Source organism: Peromyscus eremicus, unplaced genomic scaffold (assembly GCF_949786415.1).
Source record: "Peromyscus eremicus unplaced genomic scaffold, PerEre_H2_v1 PerEre#2#chrX_unloc_3, whole genome shotgun sequence".
Lineage (NCBI taxonomy): Eukaryota > Metazoa > Chordata > Mammalia > Rodentia > Cricetidae > Peromyscus > Peromyscus eremicus.
Window position 1 is genome coordinate 283,648 of NW_026734290.1, and position 13,180 is coordinate 296,827.

General features: G+C 40.9%; 1 long non-coding RNA gene across 1 annotated transcript; it reads right to left on the bottom strand.

Annotated features, from left to right (window-relative positions):
- Positions 1 to 11,883: 11,883 nt before the first annotated feature.
- On the bottom strand, positions 11,884 to 12,617 carry LOC131901133 (uncharacterized). Its single transcript, XR_009376382.1, has 2 exons — positions 12,542 to 12,617; positions 11,884 to 12,460 (listed from the first exon to the last, which is right to left on the bottom strand). It is a non-coding gene; the product is annotated as an uncharacterized LOC131901133 (long non-coding RNA).
- Positions 12,618 to 13,180: the final 563 nt, after the last annotated feature.

Genomic DNA, 13,180 nt, shown 5'->3' on the forward strand with positions numbered 1-13,180 from the left:
GTTCCCACTCTGCTTCATAATGCAATCTAAGGATGTGAGCTCTTGATTTTTCTGCCATGTCTGACTTACATGATGACCCTGGGGCCAAAAAAAACCTCATAAGTTGACATAGACATTACATAACAAGAACAGAAAAGGAACTAATACAAATCCATAAAGTTTGACACCTGAATTAGTTATTTCATGTAATTAAAGAGGAGTATAAAATCTAAAAATACTACATTATTATTTAAATTCATGGTGGAAGTGTTTAGTTCTGGAAGGAAAAGTTCCCTGAGTATCAAAAGTTAGGCTACACTTATAGTTGGGAGTAGACGGTATCCTGGATATATACAATTGAAAGGAAAAAGATATACTGGCTGTTGGATTGTCAGGCTCTACCTGAAGCTGTGCAGGAAAGGTTTCCAGGATACCTACAGCTCTCAAAAAAAAGCTGTGCAAAGAAGCTGGATACCTAAAGCTGTGAGGAGATAGGAATACTGACTTGTTAGAAAGTTAGGCTAGTCCTGAAAGCTTGTCCCAGTATGGGATAGTTTACTTGAAGGATGTGGCAAACCTGCTCCTCTCCAAAAATGAGCAATTACAGATTAGCTGTGCTACACTCAGCTAAGACAGATTTCCAGCAGATCTGTCTTTTGCTGCTCTGCTCCACTCCCTGAAGAGAATTTTTCTGCAGAGGTGTCCATTATTTCTCTGTTCCACTCCACTAGGAAGTTTCCCAGCAGAGATTCTGCTCTGCTCTGGCAAAAGAAGATCTTCACCCAAATCTAAATCAAGAGATTTATATAGGGAGAGGAATCCAGAATAGTGGCTGCCTGTGTCAGTGTGAAAAAGAGCAGCTGCCAGCTCAACAGACACAAGGCTTCTACAGGGCTTCATAGTGGTGAAGATTTCCAGTGAAAATATTTTGAGGATAGGTATTGGTTGGATTTCAAGTTCATGCTCCGAGATTGGGAGGGTTTCATGCACAGTGATTGGTTGGATTCTCTGGTCATGGATTGGTTGATGTTGTTGTCAGTTGGTCAGAGGTAGAATGTATTTCTTTGGCTCTGGTTTCAGTGCCAAATTGAATGTTTTTCACTGGCTCTGGTTTTAGTTTCCAGATATGTTTCTTTGGCTGACCTTTTATTCTACACAGAGGGCTTTATAAACTAATAAATTCATTTATTCCATGGTTTTGCAGGGGCAAACACTGTAAAAATGGACATCATGATGCATGAACAGATTGCTGATACTGTCAAATTGTTCTTTACAGAATGAACACCGTTGTGTAAACGAATGCAAGTCTTTTGGATAAGGATCGTGCCAAATACTTTATAATAATAAGCCCTCAGTACTTTTTGCAGGTACTCAAACACTATTGTAATATGCAAAGGCTTTAAGAGATTGACTGCACAGAAAAAGGTTTATTTGTGTATAAAGAAAAAAACTGTATGACACTGACTATATTTTTAGGGTTTCTCTGCAGTATGACTTTTTCTAATGATTTCAAAGACTACTGATATATACAAAGACTTTCTCACACAGATTACATTCATATGGTTTCTCTCCAATAGGTGTTGTTTCATGCATTTGAAGGGTACTGTGTGTGAAAAGACCTTACCACATTGATTAAATTCATGGGGTTTCTCTCTAGTATGTGATCTTTCATGCATTTGAAGATGACTGTGATGATGAAAAGCTTTACCACATTAATAATGGTCATAGGATTTTGCTCCAGCATGTCTTCTTGTATGTATTTGAAGAGTACTGTGATGAGCATAGGCCTTAACACATTGATTACATTCATAGAATTTATCTCCAGTATGTGTTCTTTTATGCATTTGAAGAGTTTGGTGATGTGCAAAGGCTTTACCACATTGATTACATTCATAGGGTTTCTCTCCTGTATGTCTTCTTTTATGTACTTGAAGATTACCATGTTGTACAAAGGCTTAACCACACTGATTACATTCATAGGGTTTCTCACCAGTATGGGATCTTGTGTGCCTTTGAAGACTATTGAATCGTACAAAGGCTTTACCACATTCCTTACATTCATATGGTTTCTCTCCTGTATGTGTTCTTTTATGACTTTGAAGATGAGCATGTTGTGCAAAGGCTATCCCACACTGATTACATTCACAGAGTTTCTGTCCAGTATGTGTTCTTTAATGCATTTGAAGAGTTTGGTGATATGCAAAGGCTTTACTACATTGATTACATTCATATAGTTTCTCTCCAGTATGTGTTCTTAAATGCATTTGTAGCTGACAATGTTTTGCAAAGGCTTTACCAAATTGATTACTTTCATAGGGTTTCTCTCCAGACTGGGTTCTTTCATGTACTTAAAGTGTACTGTGTTTTGCAAAGGCTTTATCACACTGATTACATTTATAGGGTTTTGCACAAGTATGTGTTCTTTCATGCTTTTGAAGAGTACTGTATTGTGCAAAGGCTTTAGCACACTGATTACATTCATAGGGTTTCCCTCCAGTATGTGTTCTTTCATGCTTTGAAGAGTACTGTGTTGTGCAAAGGCTTTAGCACACTGATTACATTCATAGGGTTTCTCTTCTGAATGTGTTCTTTCATGCTTTTGTAGAGTACAGTGTTGCACACTGATTATATTCATAGGGTTTCTCCCCAGTGTGTGTTCTTTTATACCTTTGAAGATTACTATGATATGCAAAGGCTTTAACACACTGATTACAAAACAACAGTAATGAGATTATTTGCCTTATAACATTTCCAGTTTTACCAAGGAGCTCACCAATGGGGATCACCCATGCTGTCTCAGGAACATCCAAGACTCTAGCAGTATCTGAAGTCTCTGAGACAATGGAGGCTCCTGGAAAGCTAAGTATGGCAGCTGAGCAATCAAGAAGTATTTGGAAGGCATATGGACTCAAACAAGGCTCTGGAGATTGGCTTATAGACTAAAGAATCAGAAGACAACCTGGTGGCAGGAAGATGCTTTAAAAATGTAGATGGATTTCTGTCTCACTTTTCCTGCATCAGGTTCTCACCTCTATGACCATGGCAAGTAGTTCTTGCATTGTTCCCAGCACCCAGCTACTCCTAGCAACTACAACAGCACAATAGGGAACTTCACATCTCTTGGTTTCATCATCAGCCTAGGTTGGATGCTTGTCCAGCTAGATTCAGGTTCCGTGGTTTCCAGGACTTCAAATTATCAGGCCACGTGACACTCCATGAACACCTCCTTCAGTTCCATAGATATTTGAGATAGGCAAGAGAAGAGCAGTGTTGGTGCACATGGCCTGTGAACTTTTACAGCCCTGCATTCCTATTTCCCTGGGCCAAGCCCACAAATCACCTACTAAACATATCTTATCCCTGAGACGATCTCAACAGAAATTCCTCTAGTTCTCTCCTCACTGCAATCTCCAGATGCATCCCCCAGGCAAGTCCCTCACAGACACACCCAGAAAATGTGCTCACAGACATTCCTCCTCCCTGGAAATAACCTTCTAGACACTATTTTTTGCCTGACTCAGAGGATATAGGAATCCTGTGGTGACATTAGTTTTTTTGGTAAGTAGCAGAATGGGGAGTGCTTGGCAGCTAAACTGGAGAGCTGCTCTAAGATCAAGGCCAGAAGAGACAACAGGGCAGCCCATCCACTACAAACACAGGGCTCAGGAAGAGGAGACCTACTCCAGACCTGCATTCATACAGGAGCTGGGAACACAAAGCCAAAGCTGACAAAGTAGACAGATCCTGAGCCCTGCAAGAAGATCTCATGTGGAAGAGAAAACATGGCCAATAGACATAGTAACATAGGAGGTTTGAAGAGATCTAATGAACCATCTCCCTAGACCAAGAACTATGGGAAACTAATGACTATTGAGAGGCAGAATTGTATTTCCCAGGGATGAGATATAGTTGGTTATCCAAAACAAAGTGGACTGCACTAAAATCATATAAATAGAAAAAATACCAAATGGACTCAGCAGCTCATATTTATTTATGAATATAGACATACAAATATATATGCAATAGTAATATCTGAAGAGAAACCCTCTATGAGAAAGAGTGAGTGTGAATCTGTAGCAGGCTTTCATTTAGACCACCAACCAGCTCTCAAATCATGACACAAAGACTTCTTATTAGTTATGAATGATTCCTGTCACATGGATTATGGCACAAGATGTGGATTCTGCCCTATCCACCCACACAACACAATGCACAACTGCGAAATTTCTCCAGCCTTCCTTGCTGACTTTGACCTTGATGTTCTCCCTATGCTAATTCCCTGCCAGTTTCCACCCTCCTCAATGCTTAAGGGAAGTTCCTTGTTTGTGTATCCTGCATATTGGGTGTTAAGAGCTTAGATGCAAGATTGTAAACATCAGTAGGAAACTTCTGCCTTCTGGGGTTCTCCCATTGTGCTGTAAGACTGTATTTAAGGTTTCCTTCCTCCTTCAATAAATGACATTTGGCATTCTGCTGAGGCGAATGACCTGCTGTCTCTTGTCTCTGTTTTTTGATCCACAGCCTCTTGCTAGAACATGGAGAAAGGATGGTGGCAGAGCAGGCATTATTGCTATCCACCACACACTAAAAACTGGGCCATGGGCACATACTGGTCAGTGATATTACAAGCATCCTATCTTCCCATGCAGGGCTGCAGAGGCTCTACATACTTACATACTCAAGAAATCCATACACAGGAAGGCTCAGAGGACAAGCACTAGTGCCGAGGTTAACACATGGACCAACAAAACCACAGTCTGGATCATGGTTCATCCTAGTCCCAGCAGAAAAGAAAGCTCAACAGACCTGCACTGAACGTGCTACACTCACCACAGCATGGGCTTGTGGACTTCCTTACAGATCCCTAAAGCAGAACAAGGGGAGAATCCTGGAAAGAAACTGGAAGCTACCTCCTACTGGTGTTCCTAATTGCTAACACTCCCCAGAGTCCCTCATCAGAGACTTCACCTGGGCTTCAGGATATTAGCAGTTTCCCTACTGGGTAAGCAGATTTCAAAGGCCTCAGAGAGAAAATAAACCCTCCCAGGTGGGTCCTTCCACACTTGATTGGATAGGACACTAACCAGAAGATTTGGTATTTTAGTAAAATTCTCTAATCTCCAGAGCACTTCCTGTTTTTCTTCCAAGGCACATGCTTCTATGGGTGCACTGTTCATTACATAATCAAAGTCCAGTGCAACCAAACTGTTGCTTCACAACTGGGAAATCCTGCAACCAAATACAGGTCACATTCAAACAGTAACTGTTCTTAAACAAAAAGAAACCATGGATTAGAACACAATAAAGGGTCTATGGGAGGGTATGAAAGCAGGGAATGTGAGACCAAAATGATCCATCTTAGAAATAAGACCAAAATGCTTTCACCCAAAAACTAAGGCCTAAGATTTCTCCTTCTAGGAATAGGCCAATAGTTACTGAAACAAGTCAGTCTAGATTCCAGAAACCAGGAAGTGTAATAGTACAGAGTCACAACGTAGTCATGAGGTAATGACTGCTGGACTATGGATTGTCCTCTCCCTGGTTTCCAGGGTAACTGACCACAGAAATGTCCCTACCTGAGGGCAGCCAATGAGGAATGGTGGTGGGTAACCACTCCCTTAGAAGTAAGATTAATCCATGACTTCTAGAAAGCTCCTAGAAGCGAAACAATCAGAATTGTACCCGTACTAGCACCTCTAAATGATGTAACCTTGTGGCTTTTGCCTTTAAAAACTGAGCTTGCAGACAGGCAGGCACTTCCTCCAGCCTCCACTGTGTTGACTATATTGGACAAAGTCCCTCCTTAGGCTTGTATATCCAGAATTAAACCTTGCTTTTGCATTCTGGCATGCTCATCTTTGGTGGTCTCTCTGGGGGTCAGGATCTGGGCACAACAGGAAGACATTGTGATAATAATGTAAATATAATCCCAAATAATTTTGTTAAAAAGTTGAAACAGGCTTTATGGCCATGTGCTCCAGAAACCAGGGATTTGTATTAGAGGACACCAAGTACTATTCACACCATTTCTCTTGGGGTATACATCTTAAACCTGGAAAACACAGTCATGTTAGGCAGGGCCACACCATTCTATTCAGTTCTACTTCTTAGGTTCAAATAGTGTAACTACTCTAATTTGGTTTTACAAAATTTCAGTTCTTTGGTATCCAGATTCTTGATTGCCTGGTCTGTGGACCCATGAAATGGCCAGTCAGAACATTTATTGATCTTGTAACATTGATAACCTCACTACTCATTGCTAATGTCAACTACTATCACAGCAGGAAAGTTTTCACCCTCTTTCTTCCTCATCTCTCTCTCTGCTGTGACTACATGTGCTTTATAGTTGGCCAGTGAACTCAATTCTTACACAAGTTCCACCTCATTTGTATATGCAAAATAAAATCTAGAGAAGTTGGAGGATACTTATTCTCTGGTCTATTTTTCTTTCCCACAGATCAGTCAAGGCTCATATTGGAAGGAGTTGCAGGACTTGCTTTCCAGCACTGGGAGACAGAGGCAGGATTAGGTGTTCAAAGCAAATTCTCAATTACATAATGTGAGGCAAGCCTGAGCTACAAGAGATTTTTACCTGAACCAAGGGTTCACAACCTTCCGAATGCTGTGACTCTTTAATACAGTTTCTCATGATGTGGTGACACCCAAACTATAAAATTATTTTCACTGCTACTTCATAACTATATTTTTTCCTCTTAGAATTATAATATAAATATGTGCACTTTCTGACAGTCTTAGACCTGTCCTGTGATAGGGTTATTTGATCCCCCAAAGGGAGCCATGACCTCTAAGAATGAGAAGCACTGCTATAAACTGACATAAATAAATACATAAACAAACCAGTTAAGGAAAAAATGGAATAAAATTCTTAAACTGGGAAACATAGAAAAAATTATCAGTAATGCATTAAAAGAAAATGAATATTAAAAGTGATACCAATAATAGATATTTTAAAGTAACAAAAGTGATTGAAAGCATACGTAGCTATACTGACTTTGAATCAGAGTAGGCACCCCCATGGTAGAGTGAATACCATTTATAAGAGACTGAATGACTTTGTCACATGTAAAATGGTAGCAACTGAGTGTTGTAAGCTAACACATGGAATTATGGCCAAAGGCCTGTATCTCAAATATCTCAGCTGACTTCACTGTATCAGTAAGGATTGCACATATCTCCATAGGAGAGTTTGCTATTTGGAAACTGAATACTTAACAGTCCAAGCTATCCTCCATAAACTGTACACCACACAATAGTGTCCATCTTCATTCACATGGGAGAAATTAATACATGCAGGGAAATTATAGAGAAAGTCACTCACCATGCTCCATCATCCCTTCTTTGTAATGGAGACCCATTCAGCTCACTAGACTCAACTTCAATCTGTGATCAAGCTATTGCCTAGTCTAATGCCCAATGCTGTGTACACAGTGGCCTGTTCTCCTGTCTACAGTCATCATCACTTCTCTGCAGGCCATTTCCACTCTTCTTCCTCTTCTGGTCTGAAGAAGCCATTTTTCACACACATTTCCTTTCCTTGTTGTGCAGTGGACAATTCACTATGTGACTCAAACTGGTAATTTTAGAACCTTGTGGTGGTGCAGACATGTAATATAGAATTTAGGGTGATTAGTCAGGGGATAACAAAGGCAATGCTATGTGGGGCTACAGACAGGGTTCAAGTCCACCTCAACCAATGTAGGAGAACTTGACTCAAAACTGCTTTTCAAAAAAACTGGAGACTCCCTGTTCAAGAATTAATAAACCTCCATGGCATACCAGGACTTAATGTTGGTTGTGACCTTGTAATGGTCTCTTGAACAGCATGTTAGAGACCCGGTTTTTAGTGGAAGGATGGGCCTTTCTAATGGTTATAAACAAGGGTTGTCTCCCATGTTAAGGAATGTAGCTGGTTAATCCTGAGGAACAAACTTTTACATCTTTTCCTAGTAATTTCTCATCAGCATGGTTACCATACTACTTATCTTTGGGGTATTTGTGATGCAGCCCTATCTTACCTAAATTCTATTTTGTGAATTAATGTCTCCTAAGTGTTGTGCCCAGATTGTGACCCCCAGAGAGACCACTAAGGACGAGCAAGCCGGAATGCAAAAGCAAGGTTTAATTTCGGGATATCCAAATGCAATACAAGCCTAGGCAGGGACTTTGTCAAACAGATCCAATGCAGTGGAGGCTGGAGGAAGTGCCCAATTATCTGCAAGCTCAGCTTTTAAAGGGAAAAATCACAAGGTTACATCATTTAGGGGTGCTAGTATGGGTACAATTCTGATTGGCTCGCTTCTAGGGACTTCTAGAAATTACTTCTAAGGGAGTGGTTGCCTGCCACCATTTCTCATTGGCTGCCCCCAGATGGGGGCATCTGGTGATTACACAGTCCCTATGGAAACTAGGGTTGGGACATTCTATGATCTAGCAGTTGCCTAGGGGGCCAGGGAGAGGACATTCCATACTCCAGCAGCCTTTACCTCCTGACTACTTTGTGGCTCTGTACGTTTACACTTCCTGATTTCTGGAATCTGAACTGACTGGTTTCAGTAACTTCTGGCCTGTTCCAGTAACTTATGCCCTGTAGCTAAAAAGGAGCAGTCTTAGGCCTTTAGTTTTGGGTTGAAAGTATTTTGGTCTTATTTTGGTTCCACACTAAGAACTGTGAAGACCATGTACCATCAGTTCTATTACCATCATTTTTACTCTTCTACATCACAGTTGAGCATTAGAGTGCAACTTTAATCAGGAAATACTGTTTACAAGCTCCTAAAATTAATTCCACTTGGATTTTAAATCTTAATGTTAAATGTTGAAAGTGTAGAACTTCTGGAAGATAAGGGATGGACCAGTTCTCTTTGAGTTTGGAAATCTATGTTCCATAGAAACAACACACACGGTGCTGGCATTTCACAGTGATATCAACAAGGACATTCCAAAGCACAGTCCTGCTCTCAGTGTTCTGCACAGATGCAGCCAACAGAGTGAAGTTATTCAGAGGCTGCCAGCCAATCTCAACAATTGCAAAAACTTTGCAGGACCACAAAGATCCACACTGGAGCAGGCAGGAAGGGTGGCACCATGCTAGACAATGCAGGACAAGAACAAGCAGAACTCTGCATCTGACCACTTCCTCCCACCCAGCAAGGGAAGGACCTGACACACTGACTCCCATTTCTCAACTGAGCACTCCTCCCAGTCTGGGGACAGCAACCCCTCACTCATCATATTGTGGTTCTCCAGCTGGGCCATGCCCTTTGCTCAGCTTGCAACAGCAACACTCATAGCACAGCACACACAACTACTAGAGACATGTAGCTCCAGTTTTCCTGCCTGGCCCACAGTCAGGACAAATCTCTCTCACCTGCCAGTTCCACAGCCTCAGACCCGACCAAGTAAACACAGAGACTTAATATTGGTTACAAATTGTATGGCCACGGCAGGCTTCTTGCTAACTGTTCTTACAGCTTAAATTAATCCATTTCTATTAATTTATACCTTGCCACGTGGCTCATGGCTTATCGGAATCTTCACATGCTGTTTGTCATCATGGAGGTTGGCAGTGTCTCTCTGACTCAGCCTTCCACTTCCCAGCTTTATTCTCCTCCTTGTCCCGCCTACACTTCCTGCCTAGCCAATGGCCAATCAGTGTTTTATTTATTGACTAATTACCAACACATTTGCCATACAGAACATCCCACAGCACTTCCCCTTTGTTTTTTTTTTTTCAAAAGGAAGGTTTTAACCTTAACAAAGTAAAATTACATATAATTTGGGAATTTGGGCATAGCTTCTCTTACTACTTCCTGCTGGAGGGGGGCGCTGTATCTTATGAGGACACAAAGAAAATTTTAGGATTATGGAATAGTCCATGAGGCTGTATTGTCTGAGCCAGTTGTCTTCAAATCATTCTGGATGTTGGATCATCTGGGCCCTGGTGTCATCGGAGACCTTTCAGGGGGTCTTGGCTGGTCACACCTGATGTATCTTAATCTGGAACAAATCCATAGCCTTTGGCTTTCTGTGGGAACAAAAGCCGAGTCTCCTTTCCAAAGCAACATATCCTTACATCCAAATTTTGAAGTCAAGATATCTTTAAAATATGCATATTGGTTTAACTCAGCTTCCTTTACAATCAAATATCTCTCTGAAGTTAAGAATCCCAAAGACAACACAATCCAGATTCTCTGTGTAATATTCATCTTTACGTGGCTTATATTTTTTATATTAATTTAATGTCTCTTTAAAGACTTTATTTTTTAAAACTATGTATTTGTTTCACTGACTGTATATATCACCTTTTTTGACTCTTTCAAGCCTACGTATCTTTTACACACATTGTAAACTATTACATCTGAATCTGTCTTATTGTGAATCTATTGCTTTAACCTGCAGCAGCTGTGGCTGCTGGCTCCGCCCACCTCAGCTTCCCAACATGGCGGTCGTAGTTTACCGCTAGTTCTGGGAGCTATTGTGGGTCTATGATTTATCCAAGCAGCATGTAGCCCAGAAACCTCTTTTTTTTTTTTGTTTTATACTAGCAAAGTCTAAATCCACCGTGCAGCTTAATGTGCCACTTGCAGAGGCCTCATTCCTGCCATACTGCAGGTCGAGCACACGCGCTAGGAACTCACCAGTAGCTCAAACCGGCAGCTGGGGCTCATTTGAGAGAGACAATTAGAAACTGTTTTTAGCTCCGTTTTAGAATCTTTTCTCAGGTTTTAGGTGGAAACTCTTGCCACCACGTTGGACGCCATTGGTAGCTAAAGTTTTTCTGCCTGGCCCACAGTCAGGACAAATCTCTCTCACCCACCAGTGCCACAGCCACTCAGACCTGACCAAATAAACACAGAGACTTAAATAGGTTACAAACTGTATGGCCATGGCAGGCTTCTTGCTAACTGTTCTTACAGCTTAAATTAATCCATTTCTATAAATCTATACCTTGCCACATGGCTCGTGGCTTACCGGCATCTTCACATGCTGTTTGTCATTGTGGCAGCTGACAGTGTCTCTCTGACTCAGCCTTCCACTTCCCAGCTTTATTCTCCTCCTTGTCCCGCCTACACTTTCTGCCTAGCCAATGGCCAATCAGTGTTTTATTTATTGACTAATTAGTAACACATTTGCCATACAGAACATCCCACAGCAGAAACATTAAATACTTTATGTGTGTATTCAAAGAGATATTTTCATGTGTCTGGTAGAAATGTAATAAAGTAGGATAATCAGCAATCAGTTGTTTATCTTATATCATAGCTTTATTACATATATACATACATATATATATGTATATATATATGTATTTGAAGTTCTGAGCATCTTCCTTTCCCAATCAGTTATTCACTTGGCACATCATATTGAAGTATTGCCCTGTAAGGGAATTTTCCAGAGATGCCAGATAATGTAATAGCACTAAGATTTTTTTAGTTTTTTTTATTATAGAGAGATTTTCTATTCATTTTACATACCAACCACAGATTTCCCTGTCCTCCCTTCTCCCACCTCCCAGCCTTCAACCCAACCCAACCCCATTCCTTCCTCCTCCAAGGCAAGGTCTCCCATGGGGAGTCAGCAGAGCCTAGTATTTTCAGTTGAAGCAGGTCCAAGCCCCTTCTCCCTGCACCATGGCTTCTCAAAGTGTGTCACTATAGGAACTAGGCTCTAAAAAGCTGGCTAATACACTAGGGACAGGTCCTGATCCCACTGCCTGGGTGTCCCCTAAACAATTCAAGCTAAACAACCGTCTCACCTATCAAGAGGGCCTAGTCCAGTACCATGGCGTCTCCTCAGCTTTTGGATCACCGTTCATGCATTTACACTACTTTGGCTAGTTGTCTCTGTACTTTTTTCCATCATAGTCATAGAATTCCTTGTCTCTCTCATCAATAGGACACCTGGAAATTGGCCTGGCACCTGGTTGTGGATCTGTTGATCTGCTTCCATGAGTCACTGGATGAAGGTTCTATGATGATTGTTAGAGTATTTAACCATCCAGTCCCTGAGTAGGCCAGCTCAGGCACTTTCTCGACTATTGCCAGTACTCTAAGGTGAGATCATCCTTGTGGGTTCCTGAGAACTTTCCTAGCACCCTGTTTTTCCATATTCCCATGATGTCTTCATTTATCATAGTATCTTTTTCCTTGCTCTCCCACTCTGTCCCTTTCCAGCTTGACCATCCCATTCCCCTGTGTTCTCATTCCCCATTCCTTGCCCTCCATTACCCCATTAATACCAGTTTGCTCATGTAGATCTCATCTATTTCTTCTTTGCAGGGCTATCTATGTGTCTCTCTTAGGGTCCGTCTTCTTAGATAGCTTCTCTGGAGCTGTGGGTTGTATTCTGGTTATCCTTTGCTTTACATCATGACTGGAGACATGAGATCCTCACTCTTTACTAAACTAGGTCTAGGAATCCCTTTTGTTGCTGACAAATCTTCTTTATTCATGAGGGCAAGCTGTAAGGTATAAAAAGCAGCTTGTTATATAATTCAAATCTCTGAGAATCTAATTTTAAGCTTTTGAGCCAACAGTCTTACCTGTTCTCTCACAAGAATAAATATTTCTATAGTATACAGAATGTTATCTTCTTTCCCAATTCATGAGCTCTCTTAGTTCAAACCAATCTTAGATTATAAGTAGGCCTTATGCTCCTCATTATTGCACCTGTGATCATAAAATATATTAAATAGACAGTATCTCTATGTATGGAAGAGCATGGATGGAAGACTTTTTAAATTTTGACCCTGCAAGACCCGTATGGGATTTTTAGCATGTTGGTATATAATGCCATCAAAGTTAAAAAGAAACAATCCTTTCAAGGTGCATCTTTGCTGGTAAGCAACAAAGGTAATGGAAAATGGACAAAGGAAGCTATTCTAATTTCACTGGTTTGAAACAACATTCCATTATAGCATAGACATCTCCTAATAATGTTCACCCAGAGAAAAGACACTGCCTTCTGCTCACTGATACTCCAAATCCACTAGCAAAACCAGATGCCAGCAAGCAAAGCAAGCTACAATTTTTCCACCATCTTCTATTAATAATGTGTACGAGGTTCACTTGTAGTAATTTTTCCTCACATGAGGTTAGTCTGTGAACTAAATCTTCAGCTCTTGTAAAGAAGAACATTTCATAGAAGAAAAATGAAAGAAAGGAAGAAAAGAGGGAAGGAA